Genomic DNA, 17,587 nt, shown 5'->3' on the forward strand with positions numbered 1-17,587 from the left:
CAATGTTTAATGTGCTAGAGGATGAAATCTGCCCTTTGAAATCCTGGAGGACTGTGCAAATAAGAAATTGTCTATTTATTTTGCCATCTACTGCTTTAATACTAATTTAATAAATAGTTTAAATCTATGTTGGTAAGATCATAGAATAATTTAGCTTGGATACAGGTGTTCTGGAGGGCATCTAGTCCAACCTCTTGCTCAAAGCAAGGGGCTAGTTTTTTGATGCTAGGTTGAAAGTTAGATGAGGTTGCTTAGGCCTTTGAGCTGGGGAGACTTCCAGGGATGGAGGTTGCACCTCTTCTCTGGGCATGCCTTCCACTGCTGTTTGACCACCAATAGTGAACTTGTTTCTGCCTTACACGTGGGTGGAATTCTCCCTGCTCCCGCTTGTCCCCGTTGCCTCACTGTGCACCTCTAAGAGTCTGGCTTCATCTTCGTTGGCATCAGGAAGGCCCCCCAAAACCCCACCTTCTCCAAGCTGAACAAACTCACCTCCTGCAGCCTTTCCTCGTGCTCTGGCCACCTGACCATTTTGATGTCCCTCCATTGGACTCTCTCTTGTACTGGAGACCCCAGTATGTTGGTTTGCAAGAGCTAATATTTCAGATGAACCCTCAGTAGTACCAAACCAAGGGGACTAATAACTTCCCATGGCAGTAAAACTCAGGATGTGGTTGGTCTTCACTCTTGCAAGAGCATGCTGACTCACAGGCCAGTTCTTTTCTGCCCAGAGCCCAGGTCCTTTCCCTCAGAGCTGCTCCCCACCACGTGCTTTTGCATGGAATTACTCCATCCCAGATGCAGCTGAACCTCCGTGAGTTTCCCATAACCTTAACAATTCCACTAGTTTATCAGCCACTGCCCTGAATTTGATACGCTTTATGAACTTGCTAAAAATATTTTCTGTCCTGGCTACAGAGTTGTTGGGAAAGCTGTCAGGAAGCGTCGGTCCCATGATCAGCCCTGAGGGGTGCCATGTGCAACCAGCCACCAGCCGCACTCCGAGCTGTGGACAGCCTCCTTTCCCGTCTGACAGCCCAGCAAATTTCCATGGGCCTTGTAGCCAAACTGGGGAAGCTCTGAAGGAAATGGGTAGATTACAAGGATGTGGTGGTGGGAGTTTTGTGTGGAAATGGTGCAGTGGTGGGAGACCACGTGGAAAGCCTTGCTAAAGGGGAGTGAGTGATTGCCATCATCCTGCAAATCTGATATCGATAGGCCTTGCTGTGATATTGGCCACCTTCCTCAGGATCCTCGAATGTGTCCTGTCTGGTCCTGGGGACTTCTGTGTCCTTGGCTTATTTAATTAGTCCTTAATTTAGTCCTCTATTGAGGGTAGCACCTGTCTCTCCAAACTCTGCTCCTAGGCAGTGTATTGAGCCTCGTTATTCTGTTACAGTTTGGAGATTTATGAAAAACCTTTCTTAAAAGACAGACTGTATAATAAACTAGACTAGAACATAATGCCATTTGCTATTCTAAACATAAGAAAGTGAAAGTCAAGAATGAGCGCATTTGTCTCGTGTGTTATTTTTCTGGATTACAAAAGGTAGCAGATGTGGTATATAGCAACATTTCTTTGTAAATAGGCATGTTTGAAAGACTGGCCTTACAAGAATTAGTTTTTTTTAAATATATGTAAATATAAAAGCAAACCGGATGTCTGTTTGCTCAAATCTCTCTTACCTGCTGATGTGAGTTCAGATTAGAGTGGCTGACTGAAATGCCTCGAATCCACCCATCCTGCCACTGTGTCGGCTCCCAGCTCTGCACCTGAATCCCGTCGCTGGGGCTGAAACCCAGAGCCAGTGGCAGCACGGAGTGGAGCTGCCCGGGCAGGATGCTTCTGGTAGTTCAGTAGCAGTTGTCCTTTCCACCAGTCTTTGGCTCTAAAAGCGACTCTTCTGGTTTTCCAGTGGATTAATCAGACTTTTTAAAATCAGTAACTGGTGAGTAAGTAAAAACGCAGATGGGATTTGCTGCTTTTCCTAATCTCGCTTTGCCCTTCTGGCCCTCATGTGGCATCCTTCAAGCAGGAAAGTAATGCTGCCAATAGAGTAGAAGAAATTATGTAGAAGGGAGGTGCGGTCAGGGGCGATGTTCGGTGGCTGAATACCGATGTTTGTCACTTGTCTGCCTTGCGAGCCCAGACAACAGGCTGTTAGGATGGTTCCCAGCTTTGCCACTTTTCATGACTTCTGCACCTTTCTGACATCTCTACTTCACACTTACATCCTATATGTAAAAGATCAAAGGTGGCTCTATGTGATATTTAATACTCTTGGGTTTAAAGAGCCCTTTAATTTTCAAAAGTCGTTGCAGGCCTTGAGCTGCTGAGCTGTTGTGTATCTTGACATTTCATGGGTGTGTGCAGAGTTGGTGGTGAAGTGTGTGTGTGAGCTCCTGTGCTGGCTGGGGAGCTCGCTGCTTCCAGTCCCTTTTCAGCCTCTTCCTTCAAAAACTTGCTTCCCTCCAGACTGCCTGAGGTCATGGCTAGTGATTCCCAACCTGCTCCCACCAGCTGGGCAGGACAAGTGTCAGGGCTGGGTCTTTGCTTGCCCAGCTCTTGGCAGGAGCAAGCTTGGGAGATGCAAGTAGTCCCGGCAGCCTGAGCATCACCAACACGCTGCAGCGTTCGGGGAGACTGGGGTGAATTTCTGCTTGCGCTGTCCTTTTTGCTTGGTGCAAATTCTCTTGACTGTGTTTCATATTTTCTTCCTTCGGGGCAAAGCATTTTTCTTGGGAGTTTCACTCCTCCTCTGTTGCTTGCTGCCATTGCTGGGCTCCCTTGACTGTGCTGGTACAACTATTCGAGAGGCCATATGGTGAACCAGATCAGTGAACAGCAAAAAAAGGTTATTTTTAACCCAGATCAGTTCACTAATCTGGTTCACTGTACAGTTCCATAGCAGTTGTGTTGGTACAAAGGCAACTGGCAATTTTTGAGGGGAGGAGAGATGGGAAGGCTTCCAGTTTTGGCTTCCAGTTCCTCCAGGTGGATCTCATCTGGTATTTCTTTTGCCAATACCACTGGTTTCTCAGGGTTTGTTTTTGCTTTTTTTTTTTTTTTTGTTGTTGTTGTTGTTTAATGTGCCCTGAGAAGAACTGAACTTGGCTCTGTTCTGGATAATCTGTGTATATTCATTAACATTTTGCCCTGTTCTTCCTTAATTTAGATACTGAATGCGTTAGGCTCTGCGACAGATGTCTCTGGCATCCTCTCTGTGGCGTCTCCTTGCTCCCGGCTCAATACCACATCTTTATTATTGCCTTTAAGTTATAGTCCTTGAATGATACTCACTGTGTGAGTAAAGGTGTCTGGATTAACTTTCAGGATGAAACACTGTCAGTCCTTTTCCTAATGTCTGAATAGGTCGTCTGTCATGTTCTCATTAATCCTTCTTTTGTAATGGTGTGAAAGCTTGTGTTAGGAAGTTTTTCTTAGATTTTCTTTTTTGTAAATGGAGGTAAAGGTCAAACTGAGGCTGCTGTTGCTGAAAGGTTTATTTTTATTTTTAGGACGATGGCTGCATATAATTTTTTAATACTGAAACTTTCCAAAGGTTGAGTATTGTCACAAATGCAGTAAATAGTTTCCTTCAATTAACACTAATCTTAGATAATTAAATTGTTTTCTTACAACTACAAAGTCATCTGTGTCTTAGAAACCTCTAAGTGTCTTATAATATATAAATTGCACAAGTGAGAGTAACTAATCCAGAATCAGTTTTGAAGAATTGATGAAAACAGGAGGTAAATAACCTCAGCGTCTACTTTGGAAGATTTTTTTCCTGCTGGAATTAGAAACGTGTTTGATACGAGGACAAGCCCAATGTATAAGGCTACACAAGCTCAATGTCAACCCTCCCTGCTGCTCCAAGAGACGTTTATTCTCTAGTCTCAGTCAATTTAATTTTATTTATTGGGGCCCAGAAGATCCCTTTCCATTTTGCTGGTTTGGATACTCAGAGGGTTAAACACAAAATGTTGTGGAATAGGATTTAAAGGAAGGTGCCTGGTTCCTGACAAGCATCCTTAGACCTTGTCCAGTTGGATTTTAGCTTTTAATGTTTTTTCTCTTCCTTCCAAAATCCCAGCCTTGGTGAATGCCCCGATGGATAGTCATGCATTTCAGGGGACTCAAGCGATATGGAAGGTTTTTGAGATGGAAAATTGGCTCATAAGGAAAGTTTTGCAGTGCTGTCCAACTAAATAAAGCTGTTTTCTCAGTGGATAACGCTGCATTTTTGCTATCCAGCTTATCAGACACTTAGTGAATGTTTTTATCTTCATTGATAAGTAGCTGTGGAGTGTATTTTAAAATGAATTATGCTAACACTGTTTTATCATAACAGCCTGCAATCTACCAAGGCAGGTTTTTTAATCACCACATTCTAATTATTTTTTAACCTGTTTTATAATCCATGTAACCAGCTCCTACCACTGGAGTCCAGTTTTATAGAAGGAAGGACAAAAGTAATGGATAAAAAATGAGAATTACAAAAGAGTAATTGTAATAAGATCATCATAATGGTGTAGGTACCGAAACAAAAGCAGCAAGCTGGATTTTGGTCATAGGAGGGGAGGACAGAATTAAAATGAAAAATACTGTTTTGCTGCTTGAAATGCCAGAATTAGTTAACGAAGATATTAGGGAACAAGTTTCCTTACTAAGTAGCTGCAGTAATCTTATAAGGAAGTGTTAAGGGATTTAAACTTTTTCACAGTCAGAAGAAAAGTGGGAGTGGGGGGAGGAATTCATTATGGAGCAGGCTGCAGGAACCCTGTTAGGTTTCTTTGCTCAACCTGGTAACGATAAATTGCTTTAAAAGATGGAGCACATAATCTGATAATTAGGAAATTAGTAGTTAATGGGAAACTTGTACAAAATGTATTTTACATGAATTAATGACTTTATTCAGCAAGTTGGGGCAACTTTGGCTCTAGAAGATGAGTTGAGAAGGGTTGGTAGGAAGTCAAATGTAGTAAACAGGACCTGGAAGAGTCTTGACTCTCAACCAAGGTGGTTTTCCACATGCAATTGCAAAAATCTAGTGTACAAGCAAATTAGGCAAAAATCTCTGAGGACTTAAGAGAGAAGGTTTAGCAACATCCCCTAGCTCTAAAAAGACGCAGACAGGACAAATCCCTCACCACCAAGAAACAAGCAGCTCCCAGACTTGATAAGGCATCCGAGTGCCTTCTCCATAGGTCTGAGCTGTGCCCCTGCCCATAGAGGGGAGTGCCTCAGGAGTGAGTGGGTGAGGGCAGGTCCAGCATAATTTCCAGACCCTCCAATATTAAGATCATAACTTTGAAATAAAAAGAGCAATTATACTTGCCGAACATGAAAAGCTTTTGTAGCTAGGGAATATTTCTCCTTTTCTTCTGTCCATGTTTCATTTCAGGAAAAACTGGACGATTTTTTCAGGCAGCCCTATCTATGGTAATGTTGTCAGCTCAATAACTGAGGGAGCTGGTGCTCTACCTTTGCTAATGGTGGTGGTATTCCAGCTTTCCCTTGGTGTTTGCCTTGCATGAGCTTGCCGGTGTGAGAACATCATTTGGCTTCATGTGGGAGCAAGGGATGGTGGCCATACCTCCGTCAGCTCTGAAACTGAGCCTGCAAGAGACCGCTGGGGTGGCAGGAGTGGGAAGAGGCAGCCTGCCTCTCTGTCAAGGGAGGGTTGGTTTTTTCTATATTCTTGAAGTCTTTGCTCCCCGCTCCCTTTTCTTTCTTGGTTCTTTTAGCAGGCGGAGCAATGAGCCAGGTTTAGACTTAGAGGCAACCAAGAAAAAAAGCCCGTTAACACTGACGAGGAGAGCCCTTGTCTTCCCTAATGCTCTTTCCCAAGGAAGCAGTAATATTTCCTTGACAGGGGCCTGTGTGCTGGATAACCGCCTCTTGATTTCTTGATGCTTCACATGAAGGTTCCAGCTCGCTCTTCAGGAAGTGGCGCATAGTTTCTTCAGGTGTGTACTGAAGGACTTTTAACTTGGTGCCCAGAATTTTTAGAGTGGTAATCAAAAACACGATGTTGTCCACCCTGAATACATTGTATGCCTGATGGTCTTCAGCACTAAAATGAGTTTATTTCCTTTGCTTACTTTTTTTGGTTGTTAATCTAGAGAGGCAAGCTTTTATCTTCCCTTTCTATGTGCATGGAGGTGATTTCTGCAGATTTATTCAGCTTTCCACCAGGCTGAGGTTTCTCTGGCTGCTGCTCCTTTCCCGTGGGTTACAGAGGGGCAGCGTTTGCTGGTAGAGCCGCACCAGCATGCTGAGTCAGGGGCTTTGACGGCATTGTGGGGTTAATCCCAGATCACACTCTTGATGGACGTGGTTGTGCCAGCAGAACTTCCCAGTGCTGTGCTATTGCCCTACATTTTCCAGATTAATACCTCCTCACATGTCACGTTTTCCCTCTTTAACCGTTTTTTTGTTCTTGTCTAATGAATGTCTTCATACTTCTACTTGAAGGCCTTGCTTGAGACTGACTGTGTTTCTGCAAATCCATCTAAATTTTGCACGTGTGTGTCATTGCTGTGGTTAGAGAATGTGGCAGTCTCAGACTCCTTCTGAAGAGAGGTAGGAGATGGGGTACAGCACGAAGCAAGAGAGTATGGTGAGCAATCTGGCACAGCTTCAATTACGTTTATGTCTTGCACTTCTCACACACTCAAGTTAAGCAAAAGATCCACGTGAAACTAGATTTCTTTTGTATTTGTACTCACTTGAATGATTTCTGTTAAATTCTGAGCATTTACGACTGTTTTTGGGGCAGTGGCTGAGGGCAGCGATGGGCAGTTGGGTAGCCTTCATCTCTGTGCAGCTCGTCACAGCTTCTCTCTGCAGTAGCAGCATCCAGTTATTAATGAACCTAATCGTTTTGACTTCTGATCAAGAAAAAAACAGAAAAGGGGCCCCCCACCCCCCCGGGTGATTCTACTCAGTGTCTGCATGGCAGCACGATCCAAGGAGGTACTGAAGCGGTTGCAGCTAAAGAAAGATCCCAGTGACAAAGGTTAATGGGAGGTGGGTACGGTACTTCTCTCTGTCTCTTCAGCAGCTAGAGATGAACAAAAAGGTGAACTTTCTGATAATTCCCCAGCGTTAAAGGTTGCTGCAATACTGCCCTCCTGCTAAATCAACGTGGTGCCTGGAAACCCTCCTGTATTCAGCACATGCGACAGTGTTGGACACGTACAGGGATCCTTTGTTATTTGCTAAGCAGAGCTTATGGACTTCCTTGGCTGTGCAAGTGTAAAGATGTAAAAATGTTCCAAAACTTGGACTTGAAGCAAATTTAGCTCTCAAACCGGCTCTGCTAAGTGAAATAGTAGTGGCAAAGGCGTTGAGATGTGAGGTGTAAAAGCAGTGGAAGGAGTGCTTGTTGATGCCGTAGTTGATGCTGAGCCTGGTGTAGCTGGCAAGGCGTGCTTTTCACAAAATAGCTAAAGGGTGGAGGAAGACTCGGGGGCGGTGGTTTTCTCCCCCATTTGCTTGAACCCAGATTATTTTCTGCTTCTTTCTTGCCACAAAAGGAGTCATTTGTTTAATTTTATAAAATGTTACTGAAGCTTTTGGAACTGAAACTGCAGCCCACGTCTTCTTGATAAATGGCTGTGTGTATTCCTGGAAGGAAGTTAAAATGGGGCTGTGTTATATTTGGTACCTCCTGAAGCACTGAGGCTACTTTGAGTACAGAATGTGCTCAAAGACAGACTAATTTGCCACTGCAGATCTTGATGTGATAAGATTTGTCAAGTCCTCATTTCTGCTAGAATTCACTTACGCTTCCCTCTCTCTCCTAAAGATGCTTGCTTATATATTTTAGAGTTATGTCTTTGAGCTGGGGCAGACCATAAAAGCAAGTCAAAAAGCCTAAAACTAGAATTAAATTCCAAGCAATGAATATGCTTGTTATAAGGTGGAAATACAGAGGTCAAGCACCTGTACAACAGGTGGGAATGTTACTGAGCTGTTTCCCTGAGCGTGCTCATGCTCTTGGTAACAACAGTGTTGGGATTATCAGGATGTTTGAACATCAGCAGGGTGGGTTTTGACTTCTCTCCAAGGATGCCATCTAAGATGGCATGGTCGTGGCTTCCTGCAGTAGACGATTTTGGGAACTTCAGTGAAAATAAAGATTTACTTTTTTTTTCTTTCTTTCTTTTTTCTCCCTTGTTCATTTCCATTTCCATGCTGTTTCATTTGCTGGGCTTGAAGGGCATCTTGGTGTAACGTTGCAGGGAAAGGTAGGATGGATGGATCGGCACTCCCGAAGCAGCTGCTCTCTGTTGTTTTACTGGATTCGATCTTTTCTGTGTCTTGTTTTCTCCCTGAGAGTATTTTTTGAGTGAATGTAAACTTAATACTGGCTCAGTGGTTAGAGGCAATGAAAAAATATTTAATGTGAATGTTTTGGTACTGGGTTGATTAAAATAAACAACTGTTACAAGGAGCACTGGCCCTGGTTTGTGAACAGTAGGTTTTCTGTTCCTCTATATAATGCATAAAGCATGTGGAGCTGTTTGAGAGCTTTTTTTTTGTGTGTGTGTGTGTGCTGTACTTAAATTTGAGGTATTTTGTTTTCAGTTCTCTGAGCTTTTGTGTCAGCTGTGAAGGGAGGGTGTAGGAGTAACATGTAAAACTTGGGCTAAAACCCTTTTAGTCTCATATCTTGACAAATAGCTGGTTATCAAGTATTTAAATGGAAGCTTGAACTTTGCTTTCTCCCTTTTGAAAGCTGAGAAGACCTTAGTTCTGATTTCATCCACTCCTGATGCTGTTTGTTTCTAGTTTCTATGCGGTTCTTCAGCAGAGCGTAGGCATAGTTGATGTAGACTTTATGCAAGCCATGCCATGTGAGCATTCCACCCAAAGTCGTTGAGCTGTAGCATATAGCTGGAGGAAGATTTCACGTCTTGCTTTGAAGGTGCAGATGCTGAATTTCTACTCTTTCTCCCTATACCTATGGTTATAAAAAAGTGTATCCATGGTATTTTTAGGGGAAGGCAAACTGAGATACTTTATGTGTAGGAGAGTTGCAGTAGATATGCATCTCTATTTGTTTAATGACAGCAGGTAGGGAATGGAACATCATGCTGTCTTTTTTGCAACTGCCGGTCTTGTTGCCGGCTCTGATATCTCTTCCCTCTCCTCCTCTTATCCTGCATCTCCATCACTCCTCCTTTTCTGACTGCATTTCTTACATGTGCCGTTCCTCCTTTTGCTCTGGTGGAGATAAAGACCACTCTTTGCTAGAAAGAGCCGTGTTTTCTGTTCGACAGGTTTGCCTGCGGAGCCTCACAGGTCTCTCTCTTTCTCTCTGTTGGTTGCTACTGCAGAGCTGTGGAATGCTGTGAAGACTCACTGCCCTGCAGTCGTAGGCAGACTCCTTTCCAGATTATCTTCATCCGAAGGAAGCTCATATCCAAGAGGTATGAATTCATGGTTTTTGTGCGCCGTTCAGCTCCTCCAAACACCGTTTTCCCCAATCTCTCCACAGATAGAAAAGCTTTGGATGCCACGGAAATTGCAAGTGTTGATTAAAAAGTGTTGGTGTTTGGTATGAGTTGGACCCTTGTTTATATTAAATGAACTTTGGTACAGAATCGCACTACATTTTAAAATAAGCCATTAAAATAAGTCATTTCTGGGTCAAGAAATGCATAAGCTGAAACTCCAGCAACACTGCATGTCTAGCACATTTTATTGTGTTCATTTATAAAGTTAATAAACCTGAGGTAATCAGCAGACTGGAGTAGAACACACAGCAGGTATGTGCTGCTCCTGTGAAGAGTTGTGAGAGTTAGGGTTTTTTAGTATTTATGAGTATTATTAAATTACTAAATTATTAATAAATATTTTATTTTTGTTTTATATTAAAAAGAAGGTGAAAAATACTGCCTGTGTTCACTAGCTGGGTCAAAATCACTGGTTTGGCAAAGGCATGAGTCCTGGTATAAATTTCTGTCATTTGCCTGTAGACAGGCAAAGTATTTTCTACTAGGTTATGTTGCAGCCTTTTATAAAAGAAAACTAGGAACAGTTTTTTAAAATGGGAACTTTGCAGTGTGATGTGGTCTGTAAATTGGTTGGCGCAGGTTTTATCTGAACTATTTATTTTTGTGTATGGTGCCTAGCATTACGAGACCTGAACAGATCAAGCCCTCTAAACGTTCAAATCTGTTATAACAGCGGTATAACGTGCTATACAGCTAGCTATTAAATACAGACATACCATTTCAGGAAATCCCTGTGTTGCACACAGGTATGAGCTGGAAAATATGCTGGACAAATGTCGCTGTGTGCCTGCCCTGTGCTTCAGTTTTCCCCTGGGTATTGACACTTGCCTGTTGCTGTGGAGAAGATACTGGGGTAGCTGAAGTGTCAGTCTGACCCAATCCAGCTGTTCTTGTGCAGGAGTATGGAAAATCCAGCATTGACTTGCACACACCCCCACACACACCCAGCCTTTTATACGTTTTGCAGCTTGCTTAGTAACATGAGCTTCAAATGTCAGCTGCCAGGATACCCACTGCGTGTTCTGCTCCCACTCAAGTCAGATTTGCTGAAAAGCAGATGCAGGCAGACAGCAGTGCTGACGGGTGCTCTTTGCTCTTGGATCCCCTGCACTGCACCGGGATCGAGCATTTAGGCATGCTGTGACCGTGCAGGAGCGCTCCTGCCCTGATTAGGTGCCTGCTCTTTTGGTAAGGGCAAGGTCGGGCTGTTTTTATTTCCTCTTCCCACCCTCAGCAACTCAACCCATCTTAAGGGGGACGGGGCAGAAAATACCAAGCATTTCAGAAAAGCTTTGCTTTGTCCTTGCTTCTGCCAATCTTGAAGCAACAGCGATGGCCCCTTTCCATCTCCCTCTTCCCCTTTTGGTTGAATATTCTGCTAGGAAAAAGGATAAAAGGGCAAAAAAGGGACTTTGATGGTGCTTCTGTCTGCATCTTCTGCCCACTGTTCCCGTATCTCCAGGTTGAAGCAACAGTAGGAGACCCAGCTGGGGCCATGCTGCCTTTTGTGGGCCTGAGAAACAGAGGCCCAGGGCTGCAGAAGGGAGAGAGGCAAAGGCAAGGGAGCATGTTTGATGGGTTGTGAGGTAGGGAGAGCGCAGAGGTGGCGGCTGAGTTGCTCAGACTGGAGAAGTGAGAGTGGCACCAATGGGAGATCCAGAAGACAAGCTGTTTTTTCCAATGAGGATATGCTAAGTGTTGGCTTTGTGTGAGAAAGAGAGCTTCTAGTCCAAGGGGCTCCTGCTCCAGTTCAGCTCCACATTAAGAAATTTAAGTTTAAGCTTTGTTTGTGCTGATTGCCTGAGCTCCCAGCCTGGTCCCTGGAGACCTCAAGAGTGGAACTGATGGAGCCTGGGGAGATTTGGCTGATGAGCTGCTGGTTGTCCTCATCAAGCTGATTGGGTTTGCTTTCCTGGTTGTAACGGCTCTGCTTGGGATCTCCACCAGCCACTTCAGACATTTACTTGTTGGGTGCCTTTATCTTGGATTGAGCATCCCCTTTTAGGCTCGTGATGGTAAATAGTGTTAAATCAAAAGGTGGAAGAAATTGAGTTCAACTCTTGAATGTGGTGTGCCGGACCTCTTAACTTAGTTTACTGAGGTCAGGTTAATTCCTACTTGGGATATACCCCACTCCCTCAAATCCTAAGCAGAATTCAGCAATTAAATAGTTAATTACTCTGTGTGTGTGTGTGTGTGTGTGTGTGTGTGTGTAAAATACGTGTGTATCTAAAAATACTTCTCTTATCTGTGTAATGGTTTGATGCAAGTATTTTAAATGTGTTTTTTCATGAGCCTGGTTTTTATACAGTGTGTGTGAGTGGAATTTGGTGTGTGATTAACTGGCCCTGGACTTTATACTTTTACTCTATTCATCTCGGTGTTTCTGAACTTATATCGAAAAGTTCGGGTCTTTAGTCTCCTGATCACTTATGCCACTTTGGTAGGGTCCATTTGGTGGTCTTCGTTGGGCTGGGAATGCACCAAATCAAGAGCCGACGCCGAAGCATCTTGCTAGCAGCTGATGGCTACTTCTCTGCTGTTGGGGCATGGGTACCTCAATTAGTGAAATTTTTTCAGTGCATGAGTAAATCCTTTGTTCATAGATCTTAAGTTTTGTTGAATTGCCAGCTCTGTTTTGGTGAATAAATTTCCTTTCAGAGAATATATGATATGGGAGGTGATTTCTGTCAAGCCAAGTTATGTACTGCATTCAACTCTGGGGTCTCCAATACGAGAGACACGGACCTGTTGGAGCGGGCCGAGAGGAGACCACGGAGCTGGTCAGAGGGCTGGAGCCCCTCTGCTGTGGGGACAGGCTGGGAGAGCTGGGGCTGTGCAGCCTGGGGAGGAGAAGGCTCCGGGGAGAACTTAGAGCAGCTCCCAGTGCCTGGAGGGGCCGACAGGAAAGCTGGGGAGGGGCTTTGGGCAAGGGCAGGGGGCGGTGGGACAGGGGGGAATGGCTTGAAGCTGAGAGAGGGGAGATTTAGGTTGGACGTGAGGAAGAAACCCTTCCCCGTGAGGGCGGCGAGGCGCTGGCCCAGGCTGCCCAGAGCAGCTGTGGGTGCCCCATCCCTGGCAGGGCTCAAGGCCAGGCTGGACGGGGCTGGGAGCAGCCTGGGCTGGGGGGAGGGGGCCCTGCCCCTGGCCGGGGGTGGGACTGGCTGGTCTTGAAGGTCCCTTCCAGCCCAAACACTTCTGTGATGCTTTGTAGTTCCCAGGATCCTATGAGATGTTACATGATTATTTAAGAGTGAAAGGAGATCCCTGGTCCTTGTTCCTGGTGGAGTCTAATGACTGTGATACCAAGGACCTTCCTTCCTTTGGGTGATCTTTAGAGGAGGGAAATATGCCATACCAGAACATTGTTAATGTTTTAAAATTCAGCCTTCGATGTAGTCTGAACATGTTGTGGGTTGTCAGTGTGTTTGTTTGCATATGCTCCATGACACAGCTGTTTCTGTGAACATGCCTCTGAGTTAGAACCATGCTGCTCCTGTGCGACTTGTAAAATGTGGGCAAAAGTGTGGCTGTATCTACACTTTAGTAGTGTGCAAATAGGTGGAGCACAGACTAGAGTTCGAGACTATTGCTTATTGCTTCAGAGCTCTTTATTGGTGAGATATTTCAGGCTTACATTCTAAGAGATGAAGCTAGTAGCTGGCTTGAGGTTGCTGTTTCTGATTCAGATGGTGGGCTTGAGGGAAGAAAAGGCTTACTGTTTTCTGTGAGATGCATGGGTTTGGTTGTGAGGGCAGGTGAGAAGACCAGTGTTTTCTACCATACAACATCACTGTACCTGTGCTGAGTGTGTGACATGCTCGGGCATTTCCTAAGGATGCTCTTATAGAGAGTGGGAACTGCTGCCTCAAGAGCAGAACCCTCCAATGTGTTTCTTAGGCTCTTGTTGCATCTGGTTTTACCCAGCATCCTCTTGCCATATATTAGAATAAACAGTGAACTGGACATTCTTGGTCTCTAGTGGGGAATGTAGGTACTAGTCTTCCTCTTAAGCTATATCTCATAGAATCAGAGGATCGTTTAAAATGGAAAAGACCTTTGAGATCATCAAGTCCAACCATTAACCCAGGACTGCCAAGTCCATCACTAAACCATATTGCTAGGCACCTGTCTTCACACACAGTCTGAGAGTCATGGAGCAGCAAGGCTCTTTTAAATGTACCTCAGCTCAGGATGGTTTCAAGCCCTACAAGATGTTGGATTTTAGTTGGATTGGCTTTCTTCCCTCTCTTCCGTGCGAGCTGCAAATGTTAGCCTGGAGAAAAGGGGGCTCAGGGGGGCCCTTCTGGCTCCCTACAGCTGCCTGGCAGGAGGCTGCAGCGAGGGGGGTCGGTCTCTGCTCCCAAGGAACCAGCGGCAGGACAGGAGGGAACGGCCTCCAGCCGCACCAGGGCAGGTTCAGGGTGGGCACGGGGAGAAATGTCTTCCCCGACAGGGTGGCCAAGCGCTGGCACAGGCTGCCCGGGGATGGGGTGCAGGCACCGTCCTTGGTGTGTGTGTGTGTGTTAAAATGCACGCAGACAGGCTGTGTGGGGACATGGTTCAGTGGTGGCCTTGATGGTGCTGGGTTAGTGGTTGGACTCTATGAAAGGTCTCTCATAGGGTTTGGAAGGGTTTGGGATCTGTAATTACTTTGCCCATTCCTGCTTCATGGGAATTTTCACTTTCAGAGAAGATTTTTGTCCCTTTGTGAACACTACCACAATGCTGGATGTATCAGTGAAAGGGAAGGACCTCCCCCTTTGCGAGGTACCTAAATACACTGGAACATATCACATATGGAAACTTCTTCCCTGCACAAGGTGATGAATTTATAAAGATTAATGACCCGGCATTTCCTCTTAAGTAGCCTTTGTGCAAATACTTCTCGTAGTCAGGTCTACTCCCTTAAAAAAAATTCTCTTTTAAGTTTTTGCCTCAGTATTTTGTGTCAGCCAGAGCCACCGGCTAATCACACAAACACGAATTGTGCCTGCGGGTCCCCAGGCTGGGCTGTGCCTGTGCCCGTACCCACGGCAGAACGCCCGATGAAACCTGCAGTGTCCTTTGCCTGTCTGTGGTGTGTGATGAATGCTGTGCCACTGGGATGCATCGTAATCAAGTGTCAGAGTAGGAAACATCAGCCTGAACATCCCAGGATGATGAGTTTGGGGCGTAGAGGAACTATTTTATTGATAAAGCTGCTTTGTGATTGTTTATGGCTGAATACTGCTGATATACAGTAATTGTTAGAGGAGTGAGACATCATTAGGAAGATGACAGTTCCTGTAACAAGGAAAAAAAAAATCAGCTGTCAAAAACTGATTTAAAAACAAAGGAAGGTTTTAATAAGATTTATGGACGTAAGCAGGCAGAGAGGATCTCTGAGACCAGACCCTTTAATATGCACTAGACTAACTTTCTACTTTTGATCTATAAGCTTATGTGGCACATTAAAGTGAGCTGTAGATATTGCCCTGAGGTATGTGGAGAGCACACCAAAATACTTTGTCTGTCTCCTCAGCCAGAAGGACACAGTTAGGGTCTCTTTCTTTCTCTGAGCCTAGGATGTGAGTTGTATCTACATCTCTTCTTAAAAAAAAAAAAAAAAGTGTGTATTTTGAAAGCTTTGTGGCCTTGGCTTCCTTTTGGACTGAGGTTTACTATGTGGGTATCTTTTTGTAGCCCTGTGATAGCTGCTTCTCTTAGAGGCCAGACTGATGTCCAGCAGGCTTGCAAAGTCAACGTCCCAGCTGGCTGCTGCATGGAGATCATCATGGTTTTCAGAAACAGCACAAAAGTGGAGATCTGTGTTTCCTGAGGAGGGGAAGGAACAGAATCCTTATGAAAACTCTTCAAATGATGCATCCAAACAAGTGCAGCAGGCTACAGAGGAAGGGCCTAGCCAAGTGGGTGATGGTAGGAGATCTACGTGAGGACAGATTTTCTATTCCTGCTGGAGAAGGGCAACAGTGCGCTCAGTTCTTGCAGTCTCTGTGGCTGACATTGTAGGGAACATACACCTTTCCGGAGCGCTTTCCTGCAGTGTTTGCTCTGCATTTCTGCTCGCAGAAGCCATGCTGGAAGCACTGCCCTTTCTTTCAGATGTATAATTTACCACCTCTTCCCAGTGTGCCAGCCTTGTTTGTATTGATAAATGAATGTTCTCTGTGTACAGCCTGCAGATAATTCTGCTCGTCGAGTACAATGCTGCTAAATATACCTGTTTCTGATTAAGTGCATTTGAATTTCTGAGTTTGGTTAATAAGCTACACCTTTCGCAGATTCTTTTGTTAACTCATAAAAGCTGCGTGTTCTGATTTATAGTGCCAGAAGGGGTAAACTGACATTAAAAGCATTAATTAGTCATGGTTGACTGCACAAAGAATAGAGTTGGTGTGAGCCAGCTTTTGATTTAGCCCTTTGTGGGCCTTTGATTTTTGCCTAAGCTTGTTAAAGGGTCTGTATCTCTGGCTTTTTCATGCTAGATTATATAATTAGAGTTTAGTGTGAAATACAGTGATTGGGCTTGAAGAGCAAGAGCCCTGTACAATTATAAGCAATAAAGTTATAAAGCAATTGGCCAGAACTTTACATATATTTTAATAGAGGAAGGTTCTTTTTACCATGTGGGTGTGATAACTTGGTATTTTTAGGTGTGCATTAACGATAACCAGATGATTTGTTGTAAGCTGTGGGTACCCTTGGTAAGCCTCAGAAAGAATATGTTCTCAAGAGCCTTGGACTTGCCCGTTGTGTGGTGCTTCAGCATCATGTGAATGTCATGGAGGTTTGGTAAACGGCACCACAGGTAGCACTGATTTTTTTTTTTTCTTTTTTTCTTTTCTCCTACATCTTCACCCTTTACATACAGGCTAATAGGAAAAGAACCCAGACCTTGAAGCATTGCCTGGATTTTATACTTGGAATTCCTACCTTATAATGTTTATGAGTGTATTTCATTATATGGTAGTTTCTGTAATACCAATTCTACCCATCCATTCCCCACACAAAAGTTTGAAATGTAATTAAAATGCAAATCGTAGGCTAAGGTGTTTTTTGTTTTTATTTTTTTTTTAATAGACCTTCCATAATTATGCTTGACTGCAAAAAAAGAATACCTTTGGTATAATTTCGGTAATTGCCTGTGGTTTGTTTGTGAATTAAGATTTTTCCTCTGTCTGTATAAAGTTTCCTTCTGTCTTACATATTATTACATTAACTGCTCTATAAAAAGAATGTTGGACTGGGTTTCTATTCAAACTTGCTAATACTTGTCATTGAAGAGCCAACAATTGCCTGGTGCGGTACCTCCAGTACTGCCGTCGTTTCCTTCGTTTGACAGTGTGTGTTGTAACAGTTGACTGGGAGACCTGCTAGCAATGACCCCACTTGTAGAAGTGTTTTCTAAAGATGCAAATATCCAGCAGCATATGAAAATTCCACATTTCATCATAGAATCACAGAAGGGTTTGGGCTGGAAGGGACCTTCAAGACCAGCCAGTCCCACCCCCGGCCAGGGGCAGGGCCCCCTCCCCCCAGCCCAGGCTGCTCCCAGCCCCGTCCAGCCTGGCCTTGAGCCCTGCCAGGGATGGGGCACCCACAGCTGCTCTGGGCAGCCTGGGCCAGCGCCTCGCCGCCCTCACGGGGAAGGGTTTCTTCCTCACGTCCAACCTAAATCTCCCCTCTCTCAGCTTCAAGCCATTCCCCCCTGTCCCACCGCTCCCTGCCCTTGCCCAAAGCCCCTCCCCAGCTTTCCTGTCGGCCCCTCCAGGCACTGGGAGCTGCTCTAAGGTCTCCCCGGAGCCTTCTCCTCCCCAGGCTGCACAGCCCCAGCTCTCCCAGCCTGTCCCCACAGCAGAGGGGCTCCAGCCCTCTGACCAGCTCCGTGGCCGCCTCTGGGCCCGCTCCTTTTGATGCAGCCCAGGGCACGAGTGGCTTTCTGGGCTGCGAGCGCACAATGCTGGGTCATGTCCAGCTTTTCATCCACCAACACCCCCAAGCCCTTCTCCGCAGGGCTGCTCTCCATCCATTCTCTCTCCAGCCTGCATTTGTG

At 45.0% G+C, this 17,587-nt stretch overlaps 1 protein-coding gene across 2 annotated transcripts in view; it reads left to right on the forward strand.

The window, feature by feature from the left end:
• Positions 1-17,587, forward strand: part of FAM168A (family with sequence similarity 168 member A) — a 224,446-nt gene that overhangs the window by 57,992 nt on the left and 148,867 nt on the right. The window contains exon 2 of one of the 2 annotated variants that reach the window (XM_040583314.1): positions 9,352-9,444. The gene's annotated coding sequence lies outside the window, so the exon portion shown is untranslated. Of the gene's footprint in view, positions 1-9,294; positions 9,445-17,587 lie in introns of both variants that reach the window. The other variant, XM_040583312.1, reaches the window with a different exon arrangement.

This window comes from Falco naumanni, chromosome 2 (genome assembly GCF_017639655.2).
Source record: "Falco naumanni isolate bFalNau1 chromosome 2, bFalNau1.pat, whole genome shotgun sequence".
Taxonomy (NCBI): Eukaryota; Metazoa; Chordata; class Aves; order Falconiformes; family Falconidae; genus Falco; species Falco naumanni.